The sequence below is a fragment of the Oncorhynchus nerka genome, linkage group LG9a, assembly GCF_034236695.1.
Source record: "Oncorhynchus nerka isolate Pitt River linkage group LG9a, Oner_Uvic_2.0, whole genome shotgun sequence".
In the NCBI taxonomy this organism is placed as follows: Eukaryota; Metazoa; Chordata; class Actinopteri; order Salmoniformes; family Salmonidae; genus Oncorhynchus; species Oncorhynchus nerka.
The window spans coordinates 48640932-48662649 of record NC_088404.1 but is presented as its reverse complement, the minus strand read 5'-3'; the positions used below and the strand labels follow the sequence as shown (position 1 = coordinate 48662649).

Genomic DNA, 21718 nt, shown 5'->3' with positions numbered 1-21718 from the left:
AGCAGATGGTTGGTGGCAGTAAGCAGAGGAAACAAAAACATGCTTTATACATGGTAGTATACCCATTGCCTTCCTACACAGCATCTTATTTTTAATCCAAATGGACAACTACTTTCTGTCCCCCAGTAATTGGAGAACATAAGGTAAATTTGCCTGTTAAAGTGGTAAGTGCACACAATCCAAAACCACCAGCAACTACACATACATTTATGCAAACATATTTACAATACTGGAGTATTAAATCAATAATTATAAACTATTAGGAATCTTCCGTGCTGATCAGTTAAAATGGAAACATTTGTAGTACTGACAGGAAATTTTCACAAACCTATACGAAGGCAATTGAGTTTAATACGTCGCTTTGAAGTGAGGTAGCAAATTGTTTATAGTTCTGTAGGAGATGTGCGCTACTGTACATTTTTCAACAGCACTCTCCTGGAGCAGCATAGCATCCTTAAAAACAAACTCGCTGAGCATAGTCAGTTATAATTTGTGGTCAAAGGGATACTTCGGGATTTTGAACAATGAAGCCCTTTGTCTACGTTGCCAGAGTCTGATTAACTCACGGACACCATTTATGTCTCTGCATCCAGTATGAAAGAAGTTAGAGGTAGTTTTGTGAGCCAATGCTAACTAGCATTAGTGCAATGACTGGAAGTCTATGGGATCTACTAGCATGCTAGCAGTTACCATAGACTTCCAGGCATTGCACTAATGCTAGTTAGCAACTTTCTTCAAACTGCAATCAGACAATTAATCCGACTCTGGAAACTAAATTAAGGGCTCCATTGCCAAAATCCTGAAGTATCCCTTTAAGCTTTCACACCCTACGATTGCAAGCCTGAGAGATGGAGGCAGGGCAAATTTCCACACATCTAAAGAAGTATATTTCTGGCATTTTGATGAACTACGATATTAATACTCTAAGCAGTGCATCTTTCATAACCAGTAACTCTGTCATTGGTAGATAAAGATGAACAAGATTAGAAATGTAGCCTTCATTTGAGGGAAGGAAACAAATACAGTTGTGAATTTCATGTTACAGGGAGGAAGTCCCTTTTTAAATAAATAGCTGAACATATCAAAACAATCTGGTCTTATGGTGCAGATGTCCAGTCAGGTCCAAAATTATAGGCACCCTTGATAAAGATGAGAAAAGATAAAAATACTGAGGCTGTTTGGCCACGCACACTCGTGGTGCTTTGGTGTCAAAAGAATGAACCCCATACCTTGTGTAAAATATTAAAGGTCAATGGTGCAGTGAAATTCACCCAGTACCAGGACATTTTAGCCAAAAACCTGGTTGCCTCTGCCAGGAGGCTTGAATTTGGCCACAAGTGAATCTTCCAGCAAGACAATAACCCCAAGCACACATCAAATAACCCCAAGCACACACAAAAGAAAATGGTTAAATTGACCACAAAAATCAACATTTTGACATGGCCAACTCAGTATCCGGACTTGAACCCCATTCAAAAATCTGTGGTTTGAATTGAGGGCAGTCCATAAGGGCAGACAAAGAATATCAAGGATCTGGGAAGATTCAGTATGGAGTAAGAGTCTAAAATCACTCCAAATATGTTCTCCAATCTCATAAAACATTTGAGGGAAAAAAGATTCAGTGCCCATATCCTCGCAAGGTGAGATATTCAACAGTATTGAAAAACAGAAAGTATTACTTGTTAAATCAATTATCATTCTGGGAGCAATAGTATTATAAAAAAAGTCCCATAAAAATATAGCTCACTATGTACTTATTTTATAAAGTATTTTTTGCTCATCTTCATCAAGGGTGCCAATCATTTTGTACCCGACTGTACATGATTCAGTTATGACAAACATATGAAACATATGTGGGGAGAGAGAAGTAAATCAAAGTCCTAAAAAAAGAGCAAATCTCAATGCGTCCACTGTCACTCATATTTTTCCTTTGAGTAAAATGTGGCTTACCCCAAATATGGCAATGAAAGATCTGAATTTGGGCTTGAAAGTTTGCTTTGAACTCCGATAAATAGGTCCCTGGACACTGTACTATGCTAAGTCCACCCAAACCTTCCCTTCTGCCTAGGCTACATGATTGAAGTGATGCGTGTTGTGCTGAGACAGGTTTTAGGTTAAGAGGTCGCCAGTCACTGGATGTCCTGCCTATTGGTCCCGTTTCTCCTCAACTGGGGCAGGCTCCTCAGCTCCATTCACTATCTATGGTTCCAGTCCTTCAGGCCCTCTGGCAGGCTGGTGTCCTCTTCAAAACTGCCAGTCCCCTCCACAAACTCCTCATATGTCAGCTTCTCCTTAAACGGCCGTGGCCCCAGCAGCTCCAGCAGCTCCGCCTTGTACAGGACCTCCTACGCTAGGACATACTTCCCCACCTGGGGAGAGAGGAAAAGAACAGTAATGTTGCAGTGAGCTCAGTGACATTCATGACACATCAGGAATGACAGAGCCAAAGAGCAGCTCTAGGGACTACTAGGTTGTTTTAGCTCAGAAAATAATATATATACATTTTAAATAATTCATAAAAATCCAAATAGCTTCACAGATCTATATTGTAAAGGGTTTAAAAACAGTTTCCCATGCTTATTCAAAGAACCATGAACAATGAATAAACATGCACCTGTGGAATGGTCATTAAGACACTAACAGGCAGTAGGTAATTAAGCTCACAGTTATGAAAACTTAGGACACTAATGAGGCCTTTCTACTGACTCTGGGAAAAAAAAAAAAAAATCCCGGGGTCCCTGCTCAAGGAGACATGAGGACTGCAGATGTGCCCAGGGCAATAAATGGCCAAATCCGTACATGCCTAAGACAGCGCTATAGGGAGACAGGACGGGCAGCTGATCGTCCTCGCAGTGGCAGACCATGTGTAACACCTGCACAGGATCGGTACAGCTGAACATCATACCTGCGGGACAGGTACAGGATGGCAACTGCCCGAGTTACACCAGGAACACACAATCCTTCCATTAGAGCTCACTGTCCACAATACACAGAGAGGCTGGACGGAGGGCTTGTAGGCCTGTTGTAGTAAGGCAGGTCCTCACCAGACATCTCAGGCAACAACATCACCTATGGGCACAAACCCACTGTCGCTGGACCAGACAGGACTGGCAAAAAGTTATCTTCACTGACGAGTCCCAGTTGTGTCTCAGGGGTGAAGGTCGGTTTCGCGTTTATCGTCAAAGGAATGAGCGTTAGACCGAGGCCTGTACTCTGGAGCAGGGTCGATTTGGAGGTGGATGGTCCGTCATGGTCTGGGGAGGTGTGTCACAGCATCATCGGACTGAGCTCGTTGTCATTGCAGGCAATCTCAACGCTGTGCGTGACAGGGAAGACAACCTCCTCCCTCATGTCGTACCCTTCCTGCAGGCTCATCCTGACATGACCCTCCAGCTTCAGAATGCCACCAGCCATACCGCTCATTCTGTGCGTGATTTCCCGCAAGACAGGAATGTCAGTGTTCTGCCATGGCCAGTGAAGAGCCCGGATCTCAATCCGATTGAGCACGTCTGGGACCTGTTGGCTCGGCGGGTGAGGGCCAATCCCCCTAGAAATGTCCAGGAACTTGCAGGTGCCTTGGTGGAAGACTGGGGTAACATCTCACAGCAAGGACTGGCAAATCTGGTGCAGTCCATGAGGAGATGCACTGCAGTACTAAACGCAGCTGGTGGCCAGAACAGACATGGACCTCCCCCTTTGTTAACTTCTAAGGTAGGGGGCAGCATTTGGAATTTTGGATGAAAAGCATACCCAAATTAAACTGCCTTCTACTCAGGCCCAGAAGATAGGATATACATATAATATAATTAGTAGATTTGGATAGAAAACGCAAAAATCTCCAAAACTGTTAAAATAATGTCTGAGTAACAGAACTGATTTGAGAAATTAATTCAGGAAGTAGGAATTTTTTGTTGTAGTTTTCTATTCAATACTATTACAGTAGCCATTGACTTAGGACTCAAATTGCAGTTCTATGCCTTCCACTAGATGTCTTGTCTTGAGAAATTGTTTCAGGCTTGTATTCTGAAAAATGAGGGAGTAAGAGCAGTCTGAATGAGTGGACCCTGCCGTGTCAGAGCTTATTCATGCGCGCGACCAGAGAGATTGCCTTTCTTGTTTAGCTTTTATATTGACAATGTTATTGTCCAGTTGAAATATTGTAGATCATTTAGGCTAAAAACAACCCAAGGGTTGAATATAATCATCGTTTGGCATGTTTATGGACTTTACGGATACATTTGGATTTTTTGTCTGCCTGTTGAGACTGCGTTTGAGCCTGTGGATTACTGAAGAAAACGCGAACAAAAGAGGTTTTCAGATATAAAGAGACTATCGAACAAAAGGAACATTTATTGAATAAATGAATGTCTTCCGAGTACAAACATGAAGAACAAAGGTAAGGGATTAATTCTCTATTTCTGACTTGTGTAACTCTTATACTTTGCTGGTTACTGTTTGTAATGATTTGTCTGCTGGGCTATGTTCTCAAATAATTGTAAGGTATGCTTTCACCGTAAAGCATTTTTGAAATCTGACAGTGGTTGGATTCACAAGAAGTTAATCTTTTTCTAATGAGTATTTCTATATTTGAATTTGGCACTCTGCAATCTCACTGGATGTTGGCCAGGTGGGATGCTAATGTACCACATACCCTAGAGAGGTTAAGGGACACATTATTACATTTATGTTAGTCACATGTCTGTGAAACTTGTTCAGTTTGTCTGTTGTTGAATCTTGTATAAATGTGTATGAACATATGTTAAGTTTGCTGAAAATAAACACAGTTGACAGTTTGAGGGAGTCTCTTTTTCTGCTGAGTTTAGATGGTGTACCCTTGATAAGACAGCATAAAGAGTACTCTGAAAACCTTGGAACGACATGATGTTCATGTAGGTCAATGCAAGTCTCACCATGTCCACACACTCCCTCTTGTCCATAATGAGATCCATGGTCCTCTGGTAGGCGCTGTCCACCAGGTCTCGGACCTCCTGGTCTATGAGCTCTGCGTGGCCTCGCTGTAAGGTTTAATCATCGCAATCTCCCCCAGGTCAAACGACACATGGCCTACCTTCTCACTCATCCCGAACTGCACTACCTGGAGGGCAGAAGTGATATATGTGTGTGTGTAAATCATAAATAGAACAGGTACTATGACAAAGCAACACTTCCCAAAACAAATTCCTATCAACATTGTTGAATCGTGACCATTGCTTTTTTTGACTCTGGGGAGTCATTTAAAAAGCTCTGGGCACAGTTTTTCAAAAGTCATCTAGGTTTCACCTATAAGAGATTATTAAATGCATAGAAATGGAATGAATAGAACAGAAGAATCATTGACTTGAATGGGGACTCCTATTTCTAAGCATTTAATCCTATCCGATAGGTGAAATCCAGATAGATAACCTTGTGTGGAATTTACATTGTTGGACATGACTGTAAAAACATCAGGAAAACAAGCGCCAAGTGACTGACTTAAGACATCTGTTCCCAAGTAGAGAGAGACGTGATAGATACAAAATGTAAGGAAGGTTTCAAATGATTATGTTTTAGTCAAACATCTCTGTTTGGGCTTCTTGCTGTCAATTTGACCATCCGCTCCAGAAAAAAGTCCTGATCATCTAGTTGATGATCCTTGCAGTACCTGTGCGTAGGCTGACTGGGTGACCTTCTTCAGGTCGTCCTGAGCTCCTGTGGTGATTTTCTCAAAGAAGACCTGTTCAGCCACACGTCCTCCCAGCATCATACACATCCTGTCTAACAGCTGCTCCCGCGTGTACAGGTACTGCTCCTTGGAAATGTAGTGGGCATACCCTAACCCCTTCCCTCTGGGGATGATGGACACCTAGAGGAAGAGAAGAGGAACACATGGCATTAGAACACTTTACAAATCCAGGGTTCATACACATTTTGACAGATGGAATTTTATGACTTCTCCATGACTTAACAATGTTTCCATGACCAACAATTTGCAGCGTCTCTATGAAAGTATATCGACACAGGTAGGGTGCTCTCTGATCCCATGTACCATCTCTGTTCGTTGTGCAAGGCACTTAATGCCCCACAAAGTATAATATATATTGCAAATTAAATGGCTATGGTAGGCTACAAATAATTGTATTCTGCTGAAGCAAGCCCACAAATTCTCTTCAGGAAATGTACCTTTTCTGGGGAGGCAGGGTAGCCTAGTGGTTAAAGCGTTGGATTAGGTTGCAAGTTCAAACCCCTCGTTCTACCCCTGAACAGGCAGTTAACCCACAGGCAGTCATTGACAATAAGAATTTGTTCTTAACTGACTTGCCTGGTTAAATAAAGGTAAAATAAATACAATTGTGTTTACTTTGCAGGCTGACTAGCATCTATTGAGTTGTAATGTTCCATACATTGGATTCCCAAATCAACTGGAAGTATATCTGCAAAACAAGTTGAAGCCACAATGCAAGAGAAATGCCACATCTAATCTTTTTCCCTAAAATTACTGTTAGTCACATGATTCAATTCACTGTGAGGAAGTGAATCATTTGTTTTAAAAAATAAAAATAAGTTTAAAATGAATCTTTCCTAAATGTAAATCAACGTTGTCTGGCCTTATTGGAAAGTTTAGGGTCAAGACATGAAACCAATGTTAACTAGCAGGAACAATATATATTTTGAATTGGCTACGTAGTTACTAGTTTGTTCTTTATAGGCTAGGCCTACCTGCTGCTGCAACGTCCAACTGTCTCTCCCTCCTGACATGTACTGTATGTTTAACTGATAGATGCGCACACGTCAATGTTTTTAAATGCAAGTATTTTGTCTTTAATGTCTTTCTTTGTGTCGGACAGTGTTTCAGTTAGCTGGTAAAAGCCGGATTTTGTAAAAAATAAAATGAAAAGCCGATAAATACAATTGGAGCTGGTCAATTGTCCAGTTTAGGAGAAAAAAAATCGCATTGAGAAATATTTCATTTTAACCGATTCATTGATTGAAATACCAGTCGTGTAGCGAGAGCTGCTGATACAGCTCTAAAAGCGGTTTGTTGATGCTGGAGTGAAACGTGTGCTTTAATAAGCCCCATCATTGCGCAACAATTCTAAAGGCAATCAGATGTAAAAAGATTATATATAAATAAAAAGGCCACGATAGAAAAATATATTTTTCTCCCTCAAAATGGTAAATTCAAAGCTTCCCATTCAAGTGCACAGGCAACTAGCGCAGGCTTCAGCGCTTCACACCACTTTGCAATGAGCTGGAAACCTATGCATTTCGAAAACACGTACTTAATTGTTTAAAACCTTAACGTTTTACTACATATGAGGCGTCTTACCTTGCTTCAAAGTAGACTAGACAATTTTACCAAACCTGCAGGCAGTTATTTCATTTTATAAAGACTTCCTTCCATACGCCATTGAAACTAGTAGCCTTTATTTCATTTTCCAGCAGCCAAAGGCACAATCCTAGTCGTTTCATATTTAGATATTCCCTCCTACATTTCCAATGGATATCTTCATCTAGGTAACAATGGTGTTTTCTCGCAAATTACATTACTGAACGAACATTCCGTTGTTGCCTAATGCCTTGTGCTCATTTCTGCACTTATGTGAATAAATAATGGTTTATCAACATTTTAAGCTAAACGTTTTGATCTGTTGCAGGAGACTCATTGCTTTTTAACATTTTCTGCATGTAGCCCATAAGCCTTCTGGTTGTATAAATTTGGGATCCATCATCAGAGAACTGTCACAGAGTCTGTTTGGAATAGGGTATTTCATTCTGGCACAGAAGGACAAGCATTAGGTAAACTTTTTACTATGGGGGATAGTAGATAGATATAGGCTGGTGATTTTGATGTTCGTTACTCATCTTGTTGGCGGAAGAAAAGTACATGTGGACAGTTAGGCGGTGCGTGGGTTTCACGGTCGGGGAAGCTAATAAATTCACATTTATAATTAAGCATTCTCACATTTGCAGACATATGTAAGATAAGCTAATAATCACTGTTCGCAAAAAGTAGTGGAGTAGGCCATGGCTATATCACAGGAAAATGTTGTCCTTTCATCAACACATTTCATGCAATTCTACTACATTGTATGACTGGAGACGTTAAAAAATATTCTGCTAATATGACAAGTTACAGGCTATCCAACTCTGGGCCTAAGGAGAGACAAATACAGTGACTTCCAACTAATCTGGAAGAAATTGTCCAAAAAACAAACAAAATTGGCAATGACCCAATGATAAAGACAGTGAATATGCACACTTACTGGGGATATGGCCGATGTTCTCCGCTGGTGCTAATAAGATACGCTACTCAATTAAGTTGATATTAAGACAGATTGGAGTCTTTTCAATGTCTTCTATTTACAGCAATAGCCATTTCTTTCGTGACTGTATTTTGAATTATTGCGATATCCCTGGCTGAGTCTCTGCCTTTCACTGACTGTCGTAACTGAATTTGGTATTTGCTGCTCGCTCTGCACAAATTGCGGCCCCTTCCCGAACGTAGTCTATACGAATTAAAACAAGCCATAACTTATTTTTTAAGCGAATGTTCCTCTGTGGCCAAATCATGCTTTCTAATATAGCAATTTTTTTTCTAATTTTGGCTATTTAATTAAATGTACTTTAGGGAAAGGGTCCGAGCCTTTTGCTCGCGCCACCTATGTATTCTAACATCGGAATTCGGTAAGAACGACACACATGGTCGAATCAGAGTTGCATGTTCTGTTAAGATGAACGCCAATAAACTAAAAATGTGATTTCTGAGCACGGTGGGAGGACCCCCTAATCAGGTTGCACAACCAACGCATATGGATCCGGTAAATTAAAACGCTGCCAGTCAAATGACAGGCACCACATTTTCCTAATGGAAGGAACCCAGTAAGACCACTTGTCGCCATTGGCGTCGGCAAATGCGAATCCTGATAAATCAAAACCTTGAGCAATGGCCCACTCCTACACATGCAGGTGATTTAATATCTATGGGTGATATGCACAAAGAGTAAAGTGTCATTCGGAGCCTGGCTGATATTTTTATTTGATTGATAAAATATAAATATGGTAGGTAAATAAATCACATTAAGATAATAATTTATCTGCTCAAATTTCCAGTAACAATTTAAAAATGCCATGTCTTTTCATGACACCATCTCACTGTATCCACATGTGGTTGAATCATGTATTAAATAAATCACATCAAATCATAGCCCAATACTGTGGCTAGGCTTCAAAACAAACGGACATAGGGCACCTCATGAAATGACCTCAACTGCCACAAAGAGGCCACTGCAGACTGCTACCTTCAGAGGGATCTAGTAAGCTCAGACAGTATAATGACTTTAAGAAGTCTCACAGGTCTCCTTTTATTGATTCATGAGTAGGTCAGAGGCCAAACAGCTGGCCTTCACTCACACCAACAAAGGAGTGAAGGGTGCTGCAGAGTTTATAGTATGCAGTGCTCAAAAACATTTTTTAATAGTAATATTATTTATTCGTTTGGCAACCCCCGACCAAATAAACAAAGCAAGGCCTTTAAAGAGGGCATTACCTTCAGCAGTGGGTCAGCATGTTCCAAGAACCAGCCCACTATTGCATGTCCAGCCTCATGGTATGCTACGGTCTTCTTTTCATTGGGCTGCAGCACCTGGGTCTTCTTCTCAAGACCTACAGGGAGATAACGAGAGAGAAATAATGGAAGTTTCCATTGAATCCCCACCCAATCTTCCTAAATATGTAACATTTACAAAGCAGAGACCACACAATAAGAGAAGGCGCTGGAAGACATTGTACCCACCGCCGACGACCCTGTCGATGGCCTGCTCAAAGTGTCTTCCTTCCACATGTGGGTTGAGGTGTCTAGCAGCGATTAGGGCAGCTTCGTTGCACACGTTAGCTATGTCGGCTCCTGATGAAGACCGAGAGGATATTTTTTTTTAAAGTCAAGATAATCAACATGGCATCTTCTCACACAGAGCAGCTCAACTTGCCAGTGAAGCCTGGTGTGGCGGCAGCCATCTTCCTGGCCAATCCGTCTTTGGCCATAGCAGGGTCCAGTTTAATGGGCTGTAAGTGCACTTTGAAGATGGACGCTCTGCCTTTGATGTCAGCTGGGCCTGAAACATGGACATGTATTACATTAAGAAATGCTCATATAGTCTGCTGATTTTAAAATGGTTATGTATGGGTTATAAAGTCCTTATGTAAGGTGTACGTAGTCTTACCGAATGGTATTAGATATCAATACAAATATGCAGCAAGTTGACATAACACTGAAATTGCCTGAGCTCCAGTTTAATTTTATGATTCCATACCTATGTATATCTGCCTGTCAAATCTACCAGGCCTCGTGAGTGCAGGATCCAAGATGTCCGGTCTGTTGGTACCCGCCAGGACAACCACGTTAGTGCTGGTATCGAACCCTAGAAGATAAATACCAGGGAATGAAACTTACAGTATATGCATTACAGTTCACAAAGTAAACAATTTAGAGTAATGGTGGACAATAACAGCTTTATAACAGATGAAATCACAGAGTAACAAACAGGGGACACATATCAGATTAACAAACATTATGATAGTGATACTAGATGTGGAAACTTTCACCCATACTTACCATCCATCTCCACTAGCAGCTGGTTGAGAGTGTTCTCCAGCTCACTCTGGCCCCCAAAATCTACCCCACCCCTCTTGCGGCCCACCGCGTCTATCTCATCTATGAACAGGATACAAGGGGCATTCTTCCGGGCCAAGGTAAACATGCCTCTCACCTACAGGGAGAAAACGGTCAATACTAGGTCCTTAAAACAACTTCATTCACAGCCTCTAAGCAAAGTATTTCCAGTAAAAATGGATTGAAATGTATCCCTGTGGTTAGCTAGCTATAACTACTTTCAGCTATAATCTAAAATGTGCATAATTTGACTTGAAATGGATGTTATGAAGTCAGCTGTAAGTGTTCCCTCTGGCTCTATTGTGTACTCACCCTGGCAGGCCCAACACCCACAAACATCTCCAGGAACTCTGAGCCATTGACTGTGATGAAGGGGACGTTGGCTTCTCCTGCTGTGGCTTTGGCCAGCAGGGTCTTGCCTGTGCCTGGAGGTCCAGAGAGCACAGCACCCTGAGAACACACACATGAGATTTAAAATACCTGAAACGGTATCTGATATGAAAGTCTAAAAAAGGGACATTCACTTGTGATGGGTTGTGAAAAGTCATCATACCACATCTAAAATCAAAACACATTTTCTCCCTTGACGTTACATTGAAAGGTGTTTCAGGACTAGTATGACTGCAGTTGTCCCATCCCTTACCTTTGGGATCTTGGCCCCCAGGGTCAGGTACTGCTGGGGGTTCTTCAGGAAGTTAACAAACTCCAGGATCTCCAGCTTGGCCTCCTAACAGCCGGCAACATCCTTGAACTTGGTGTTTATGTTGTCCATCATCTTCGCTGGTGATTCCCTTATGCTGGATGGGGTGTTAGCGGTCCAATCACCACCTCCCATTGGGCTCCGTCGCAGGGAGAAGAGCAGGAAACCAATCAACCCCAGGGTGGGGATCACGTGCATCAATAATGTCCTGTAGGAGGACAAATTATAAAATGTCTCAGTTAAAACATCAGCTTGAACGTGAAATTTGACTCATAAGTCTGCCTCTAATTTTGGGGTGAGCAAGAGTCTAGCCCGGTGGAGGCATGAATTGCTGAGGTGTGTGTAGTATTTTTCTTCTAGCCTCATGTGTACCCAAAATCCCCTCAAGAATAGTAAAATGTGGGGACCTTTCCCACATCCCCATGAGGACAAACGCCATTTTAAGAGTAGGTTTACAATTAGGGTAAGGGGTTGAGATTCAATTTAAATGGAATTTGTAGGTTCCCCCAAGGACAGACAAACAAGTTAGGGCAGCACGATATGGGCAAATAATCAAATTGCCATTTTTGTACCAAATATTGCGATTACAATTTCACTAGAGATTATAGATCAACTCACTTGGGCAAACTGTTCATAGCATAATCATTCTAATTTTATGGTTGGAATACAGTGGGCACTTTTGTTTGGCATGACAAATGAAAAAGGGAAGTGTTGGTTGCCATGGAACCCTAATTAGATTGAAATCGATGGGTACATTCAGACAAACAGAATATTCTTTGCCTTTTCCTCTGATTAAGAAAACTGTTTAACAAAAAAAATGCTGATATACTCGACCACTGGTACCGGCCTGTATTAGAGCAAAGGTTTGCTAGCAGGATTTTCCCTATTAGTGGATTTAGCTAGCCCGCTAGCTATAGATTAGCATTTTTGGGGCACATTTGCAGCTTGCTAAAGACCAACTAACTAGCATTTTGCAGAGAACAAGTTACAAACTAATAGTAAAATATAGAAAATGTTGATTTATATTAAAAAAGAGATTCTCTGGTACTTTATACTTTTTAGCCAGTAGTTCTGTATACTGAACAAAAATATAAACGAAGCAATTAGATTTTATTGAGTTACAGTTCATAAGAAAATCAGTCAATTGAAAAATTAGGCACTAATCTATGGATTTTACATGACTGGGCAGGGGTGCAGCCACAATGGGTAGGCCCACCCACTTGGCAGCCAGGACCACCCACTGGGGAGCCAGGCCCAGCCAATCAGAATGAGTTCATCCCCACAAAAGGGCTTTATTACAGACGATCCCGCAGGTGAAGAAACCGAATGTGGAGGTCCTGGACTGGCATTACACATTGTCTGTGGTTGGGAGGCCCATTGGACGCACTGCCAAATTTTCTAAAACAACAGACAGCTTATGGTAGAGAAATTAATATTAAATTCTCTACAAACAGCTCTGGTGGACATTCTTGCAGTCAGCATGCAAATAGCTCACTCCCTCAATTTGAGACATCTGTGGCATGGTGTTGTGTGACTGAACTGCACATTTTAAAGTGGCCCTTTATTGTCCCCAGCACAATGTGCACCTGTGTAATGATCATGTCGTTTAATCAGCTTCTTGATATACCACACCCGTCAGATGGATGATCTTGGCAAAGGAGAAATGCTCACTAAGAGAAAAAAAAATGGATAAACTTTTTTTACATTTCTGGGACTTTTAACAGCTCGTGTTTGGGGACCAAAACTTTACATGTTGTGTTTATATTTTTGTTCAGTGTAGCATTGATGAGCAAAAAGTGGGCCCCAGAAATTGGGTACTACATCACATACAGATATGTGCGCCACGTCATTGCTTCCCCTCAGTCTGCTGTGTGCATCTTGCTAGCTGTCACACAAATGGAGAGGGGCTGAAGCTCATTGGATGAAACTCCAATTGTTATGGGGCTGGCCCAACGTGGGGGAAATGCCCCAGTATGGCTTTCAGAAAAGTCACTTTCAAACTTGAGATTTCGTGGCTATTTGAGGTAAGACAAATTCTGCATGTATGAACTACACATTAAAACACATCAAGCCCAATGCGGTAAGTTTGGAAAAACATTTACTAATCAAAGTTCTGGAGCAGGTCTTTAAAGAATCAAAGTGGAAATGCTCATTGTTCTGGTTTAGAAAAAAAAATATATATATATATATATATATATATATATTTCGTTGACTGCATGATGTTGGTGAATGCATGCAGAGTGAATCTCGAGCATGAGGAACTGCCTACTTAAGAGACAGAGGATGGGGCTTGGTGTGTGGGATTGGGAAGTGTCAAAAATAGGAGAGAGAGAACTGCACCAACTGAGCAATAAATCAAAAGTAAATACATTAAAAATGGTGTTACAGACGGCTAAGTGGCGTTTCAAAACAGTCGCAGAGATATGAATATTGCGCATGTCAATATTGCAATTTCTATTAAAATGTGATTAATAGCGCAGCCCGTGTGCGTATTAACTCACCAGTCACGGTTTGAGCTGTACACAACAGCTGCCCTATGAGAGGACTCCACGCCCAGCTCATCGTGAGCCGCCGCCAAGTTCCTCTCGAAGGTGTCCACACTACCGATGTTAAACCACACATGGCTCTGGGGAAAGACCAACACACGTCAATAACGTCAACCTCGTCGATAAGGCTGCAGCTTCCAATGTAACCACAAAATACTACCTTCATTTAAATCTTGTTTGCTCTTTTCTACTGAAAGACGATTCATCCTGGGTGAATCTAAATCAAGCGAGTCATCATGCTATCGTCTAAAGTTTGTCACCGTTTCAGATCCAGGGAATGGTCCGTTTACACCTACCTCATCAGCTCCTGGTAATGGAATGACTCTCACATACTGTTTGTTGACAACCACTAAACGGTCAACCTGTGAAGAGAACAAACTGTTTAGGAAGGCCTAGTTGTAAAGATACCGACATGACAAATCGATGGAAACAAAAAGTTCTGTAACTGAGCAATTACATCAAGAATATTAAAAATCAGCATGCATTTCCATGTACAGTAATCTCACTGAATTGTTTCATTTTGTTCTTACAATTCCTCTGCCAAGGTAATGATGGACAAAGTCCTTCCAGGTGATCTCCTTGGCTGTGTCACTGAACTGATTGTAGAGTGCGGCAGATGATATCCCAGTTACTAACATTGCCAGGGCGCGGAACTCCTTCTCATCCCATGGGATGTCTCCCTAGTAAGGCAGAGGAAAGGGTCAACATAGGAGAAAAATCATTTTTTTTAAAGTCCCATGTTGAAGTATCTGCATTCAGTTCCACAGAAAAATCACGAGTAAATGTAAACATCCCTCAGAATAGGGCGGTGGTTCCCAAAAGGTTTTGGTTACTGTGCCACCAACTGAATTTCGCTCTGCCTGGAGTACACCCTCATGTGCATTTTAGCAGTTAGCCTACGGTCTCATGAGTCTTCAAGTACCTCTGGTTGGGAAGCAATGGGATAGGGAGCAATACTGTAAGACAGACCATCCACAGCACATACCTTCTTCATGCGGCTCCACCAATTTCCCCCTGCTCTTTTCCTGCCACTTTGACGGCCTCCCCTGCCACGTGATTCCTTCCCTTTGCCAAGCAAGAGTGAATGATAGCATTACATTGGTCCAGCCAGTGTTGATTAATAGAACCCATCTAGGTTGGGAGAGGGAGTCAGGGCAACCTAGGTCGACGCTTAGACCAATCTTTATGAGTAAGATCTCCCTGATGGAGAGCTTACATCAAAAGATAAGTTGATCTGAATTTGCATTAGACTGCATAGTTCATGAAGCTAACACAGGACATTTCTTAGACACAGCTCGAGTCTTACCTTTTGGAGGCTCAGAGTAAAGTAGTCCATGAGATGAATATAATCCATGAGATGACAACTTATTTTGTGCAAGAATCTGAAGAGGAAAGCATTTAGAGTCATCATAGCTGGTTTAGCTAGCTACTTGGCTAGTCAGTTGAGCTACTGCCTAGTAATGTTAGTAGCTATGTTAGCTAAATTTAGCAACAAAAAGAGAAACTGTCAACTGTTAATTTTCAGCAAACTTAACATATGTTCATACAAACATTTACACAAAAGATTCAACTGAGACAAAAACTGAACAAGTTTCAGACATGTGACTAACAGAAATGGAATAATGTGTCCCTGAACAAAGGGGGGGTAAAAATCAAAAGTAGCAATCAGTATCTGGTGTGGCCACCAGCTGCATTAAGTACTGCAGTGCATCTCCTCCTCATGGACTGCACCAGATTTGCAGATCCGGGCTCGTCGCTGGCCAGACAGAACACTGACATTCCTGTCTTGCAGGAAATCACGCACAGAACGAGCAGTATGGCATTGTCATGCTGGAGGGTCATGTCAGGATGAGCCTGCAGGAAGGGTACCACATGAGGGAGGAGGATGTCTTCCCTGTAACACACAGGGTTGAGATTGCCTGCAATGACAACGAGCTCAGTCCGATGATGCTGTGACACACCGCCCCAGACCATGACGGACTCTCCACCTCCAAAGCAATCCTAATCCAGAATACAGGCCTCGGTGTAACACTCATTCCTTCAACGATAAACACGAATCCACCCATCACCCCTGGTGAGACAAAACAACGACTCGTCAGTAAAGAGCACTTCTTGCCAGTCCTGTATGGTCCAGCGACAGTGGATTTGTGCCCATGGGTGAAGCTGCCGGTGTTGTAGGCCTGTTACAAGGCACCAGACAAGCCCTCAGTCCAGCCTCTCGCAGCCTATTGCAGACAGTCTGAGCACTGATGAAGGGATTGTGCATTCCTGGTGTAACTCAGGCAGTTGTGATGGTCAGATGTACCGATGTTGTTACACGTGGTCTGCCACTTCAAGGACGATCAGCTGTCCATTCCGTCTCTCTGTAGCGCTGTCTTAGGCGTCTCACAGCACAGACATTACAATTTATTGCCCTGGCCACATCTGCAGTCCTCATGCCTTTGGCATGCTGCTAGGAGGCACGTTCATGCAGATGAGCAGGGACCCTGGGCATCTTTCTTTTGGTGTTTTTCAGAGTCAGAAGAAAGTCCTCTTTAGTGTCCAAAGTTTTCATAACTGTGACCTTAAGACACCAACATCTTACAGACGGTAGGCAATTAACGACCGTTCCACAGGTGCATGTTCATTAATTGAATATGGTTCATTGAACAAGCATGGGAAACCGTATTTAAACCCTTTACAATATAGATCTGTGAAGTTATTTGGATTTTTACGAATTGTCTTTGAACGACAGGGTCCTGAAAATGTGACTTTTTTTGTTGTTGCGGAGTTTAGTTAATTAAGAGGCACAGATAGTCCTGACAGTGATTGTATGCTGTAACGTTATAGAACTAGCTAACTAAAATGGCTAATTAGCGTACACCTAATTTCAGTTGGCTGAATGATCACATAAAACAATCTTACCCTGACAGAACAGCCACTGTAGACGGGCTGCACAGATACATTCTTTGCCGACACCACTGAACTGCGTACACAAGGTTTTACTGCGATCCGTAAAGGCAAAGCAGCCGTCGAGAGAAGCCCCAACATTTGAGCCATTCTCTGGCTGCCACTTGCCGTCCACTCTGAGAAATAATATCTGATTTTCTTGATATGCTGTCCTCTTACACTTCAACGGTGTCATAATATTAAATAACAGTCACAGTACTTGGCTTTTAAATGCAAGAACGTAGTCCAGAGTTTGACCATTGAGGACTCCAATAACCTGACCAAAATCATGCCTGACACAATTTATGTTGGAATGGACAAAAAATGGTATGTATTATTTGGATATGGTTGACAAATTATATAAAATGTAAGCCTATTCAAAATGCAAGAAAAAAGTTCACGAAGTGTTCAATAGATACAAGTGTACAGCTTTAATAAAAATCAAATCATCCATGCGCGAATACGACGACTTTGGGTCCTTCTGCAGAACTCGATCTTGTTCTGTGGTTGGCTGATAAACACACACGCACATTTCATCATGGACAAGCAATTTGACAGGTAGATTATACAATTTGCACATTTATGATGAACATACAAAAATAGAAATATCCAGCAAGTACTAAACACACAGGTAGCAGCAGTTGTCAGTAAGTTAAATGTTTGTGATATCATTTTGATTTTGCCACCATATGACTTCAATTTATCATCATCATCATCAAGACTTTTTCAAATACCATTTTTAGGAAATATTAGGAAAAATACCATTTCAATGTCAGTCATTTTGGCTCAATCTGATAGTATGCCATTTGTTCTTTATTAAATTTGTGTACATAAAAATAACATGTAATTATGGCAAAAAACAAGATCCAGAAAAGGTTATGTGTTGCGGCAATGAGATAAATGTCAAAATAAATCAACAAAATGTATTTGAAATATATTGGTTTTCAGTGTTATGTTTATCTCAGGCCTTTTCATTAGGTGGGCAATGTTAAAACATATTAGAAATGGATTTGTTTTTAACTTTTTTCCCCGCTGGTAGTTGAGGAAATTGTGCTAAAATGCATATCTGATCAATAAACATAAAAATAATTATGAAATAGATTAAAACAGATCCTAATCTTAGTGATCCAAGAAGAATTACGACAATACCTATGTAAGAATACTGTTGACTACAGTTCAGCATTCAACACTATTGTTCCCTCCAAGCTCGACACCAAGCTCAGAACCCTGGGCCTGGACACCACTCTCTGCAACTGGATCCTGGACTTACTGACAGGCAGACCACAGGATGTGCAGTTTGGCAACAACACCTCCTCCACATTGACTCCTAACACAGGGACCCCACAGGGGTGTGTCTTCAGTCCTATGCTGTACTCCCTGTTCACCAACAACTGTGTGGATTTACATGACACCAACTCCATAATGAAGTTTACTGACAACACCACGGTTGTAGGCCTGATAACCATCAACAACGAGTCAGCCTATAGGGAAGAGGTAAGTGAACTGGCATTGTGGTGTTATGACAACAACCTGTCCCTCAGCGTCAGCAAAACAAAGGAGTTGGTTGTTGACTTCAGGAAGCAGAGGAGGCAAAATGCCACGATCCACAACAACATAACTGCAGTAGAGTTGGTCCCATTAGGCTCACTTGGTAGAGCGTGGCACCTGCAACGCCAGGGTTGTGGGTTCGATTCCGACAGGGGACGAGTACGAACAAATATGAAAATGTATGAGCTCACTACTGTAAGTTGCTCTGGATAAGAGTGTCTGCTAAATGATTCAAATACACAAAAAACATGTCAAATGTTAAGTTCCACGGCATCCACATCACCAAGGGCTTGTCATGGAACAACAATACCACCACTGTTGTCAAGAGGGCTCAACAGCTTCTCTACTTACTACATTGGCTGAAGAAATTTGGCATGCCACACCGAGTCCTCTCCAAATATCACTGCTGCACCATCGAGAGCGTCCAGACCGGTTGCATAATGGCCTGGTACGAGAATTGCTACATCCACAACTGCAAGGCCCTTCAGTGAGTGGTGAAGACGTCCCAGTACACCACTGGGACCGTGCTCCCAACCATCCAGGGCATCTACTCAAAACCGTGCCTGAGGAAGGAACGCAGCATCATCAAGACCCCACACACCCCAGCCACGAGCTGTTCTCTCACTTACCATCAGGCAGATGGTATTGGGGCATGAGGTCTGATACCAACAGGCTAAGAGACTGTTTCTATCTACAAGCCATCAGACTGCCGAACACTTGAGCTGGACTGACAACCTGCTAAGATTTTCTGCACCTTAGCACACATGCAATCACTCATGCACACAACCACACAGACATACACACACACACATATACACTCATTCGACAATCAATATTACACTTTATATACACTACCGTGCAAAAGTTTGGGGTCACTTAGAAATGTCCTTGTTTTTGAAAGAAAAGCACATTTTCTGTCCATTAAAATAACATTGAATTGATCAGAAATCCAGTGCAGACGTTGTTAATGTTGTAAATGACTATTGTAGCTGGAAACGGCAGATGTTTTATGAAATATCTACATAGGCGTACAGAGGCCCATTATCAGCAACCATCACTCCTGTGTTCCAATGGCATGTTGTGTTAGCTAATACAAGTTTACCATTTTAAAAGACTAATTGATCATTAGAAAACCATTTTGCAATTATGTTAGCACAGCTGAAAACTGTTGTCCTGATTAAAGAAGCAATAGAACTGCCCTTCTTTAGACTAGTTGAGTATCTGGAGCATCAGCATTTGTGGGTTCGATTACAGGCTCAAAATGGCCAGAAACAAAGCACTTTCTTCTGAAACTCGTCAGTCTATTCTTGTTCTGAGAAATGATAGCTATTCCATGCGAGAAATTGCCAAGAAACTGAAGATCTCATACAACGCTGTGTACTACTCCCTTCACAGAACAGCGCAAACTTGCTCTAACCTGAATAGAAAGAGGAATGGGAGGCCCCGGTGCACAACTGAGCAAGAGGTCAAGTACATTAGAGTGTCTAGTTTGAGAAACAGATGCCTCACAAGTCCTCAACTTGCAGGTTCATTAAATAGTACCCGCAAAACACCAGTCTCAACATTAACAGTGAAGAGGAGATGGATGCTGACCTTCTAGGCAGAGTTCCTCTGTCCAGTGTTGTGTTCTTTTGCCCATAATAATCTTTTATTTTTATTGGCCAGTTTATTGGCCAGGCTATTTCTTTGCACTTCTACCTAGAAGGCCAGCATCCCTGAGTCACCTCTTCACTGTTGACATTGAGACTGGTGTTTTGCGAGCAATTACCTCGACTAACCTGTGCCACCGCACATTGACCCTGTACGATACTGTTATTCTACTGCTGCTCTTTAATTATTTTTTATTATTTTTTACTTTAACATTTATTTTTCTTAAAACTGCGTTGTTGGTTAAGGGCTTGTAAGTAAGCATTTCACTGTTGTATTCGGCGCATGTGACACATACATTTAGATTTGATTTGATGTCGATAACTTGTTGTTTTATGCCAGTATATGAATCTAAAGTTTATTTGGTTCTCATCACTTACCTGATCGTGCAGTTGTTTCAAACATGACAAAATAGTTCACTTTCGTTCTTTGCAAGGGCAACTCACTTTGGATAGACTATGAGCAAACAGTGGTGGGAAAAGTACACAATTGTCTTACTTGAGTAAAAGTAAAGATACCTTAATAGAAAATGACTCAAGTAAACCTGAAATTCACCCAGTAAAATACTACTTCAGTAAAAGTCTAAAAGTATTTGGTTTTAAATATACGTAAGTATCAAAATGCAATTGCTAAAATATAGTCTACTTATTAAGTATCAAAAGTAAAAGTATAAAGCATTTGAAATTCCTTATATTAAGCAAACCAGATGGCACGATTTTTTTTATTTGTTTTTTATTTACAGATAGCCAGGGGCACACTACAACACAATTTACAAATTAAGCATTTGTGTTTAGTGAGTCCGCCAGATCGGAGGCAATAGGGATGACCAGGGACGGTCTCTTGATAAGGTGCGTGAATTGGACCATTTCCTGTGCTGCTAAGCATTCAAAATGTAATGAGTACCTTTGAGTGTTAAGAAAAATGTATGGTGTAAAAAGTACATTATTTTCTTTAGGAATGTAGTGGAGTAAAGGTTCTCAACAATATACATAGTAAAGTAAAGCACAGGTACCGCAAAAAAAATACTTAAGTAGGAGTCTACTTTAACGTATTTTTACTTAAGTAGACTACTTTACAAGACTGTGCGCAAACAAATGTCCGGTGCCAAAGGATGACCAGACCTATTTCGAAAATAAACTAGGGGCTCTATTCAATCTGTATCGTGGAAATTCATCGTTACATTCTGATGGAAATGTAATAAAAGCAATGTTCTCTCGTTAATAGAGACTGCATTCATAGTTAACGCTGCAGAGCCGACCGCTCAATAGGACATTTCTTTAAATACGGGATGGAATAGAGCCCTTGGTCTATGCGTATCTTGTCAACATTGACAAAGTTTAGCCACATGGTTGATACAGTGTTTATTGTGGTTGCCTGGTCGACTTAATTGCCCATAACAAGACAATATAAAATAGACAATCAAATTAGAATAGTCCACAGATAAAAATAAAGAAAATAATATCATAATTACTAATTGTTTACAAGTCAGGTAAATTATTGAACTGAGTACAGAGAACACTGCCAAACAATACGCCACCACATTTCTAGACTTAGGCTACTCAAATGTATGTTAAATAAATATGCATACTCAGTTATACGAAAATAGTCATACCTTTACTACTGTCACCAATGTATAGTTTACATTCAGTATTTTATAAACACAAAAAACCACGAGACTTCATGAAACATATATAATAATGC

General features: G+C 41.2%; 1 pseudogene; it reads right to left on the bottom strand.

The window, feature by feature from the left end:
• Positions 1-2152: 2152 nt before the first annotated feature.
• On the bottom strand, positions 2153-16933 carry LOC115134653 (AFG3-like protein 1; annotated as a pseudogene).
• Positions 16934-21718: the final 4785 nt, after the last annotated feature.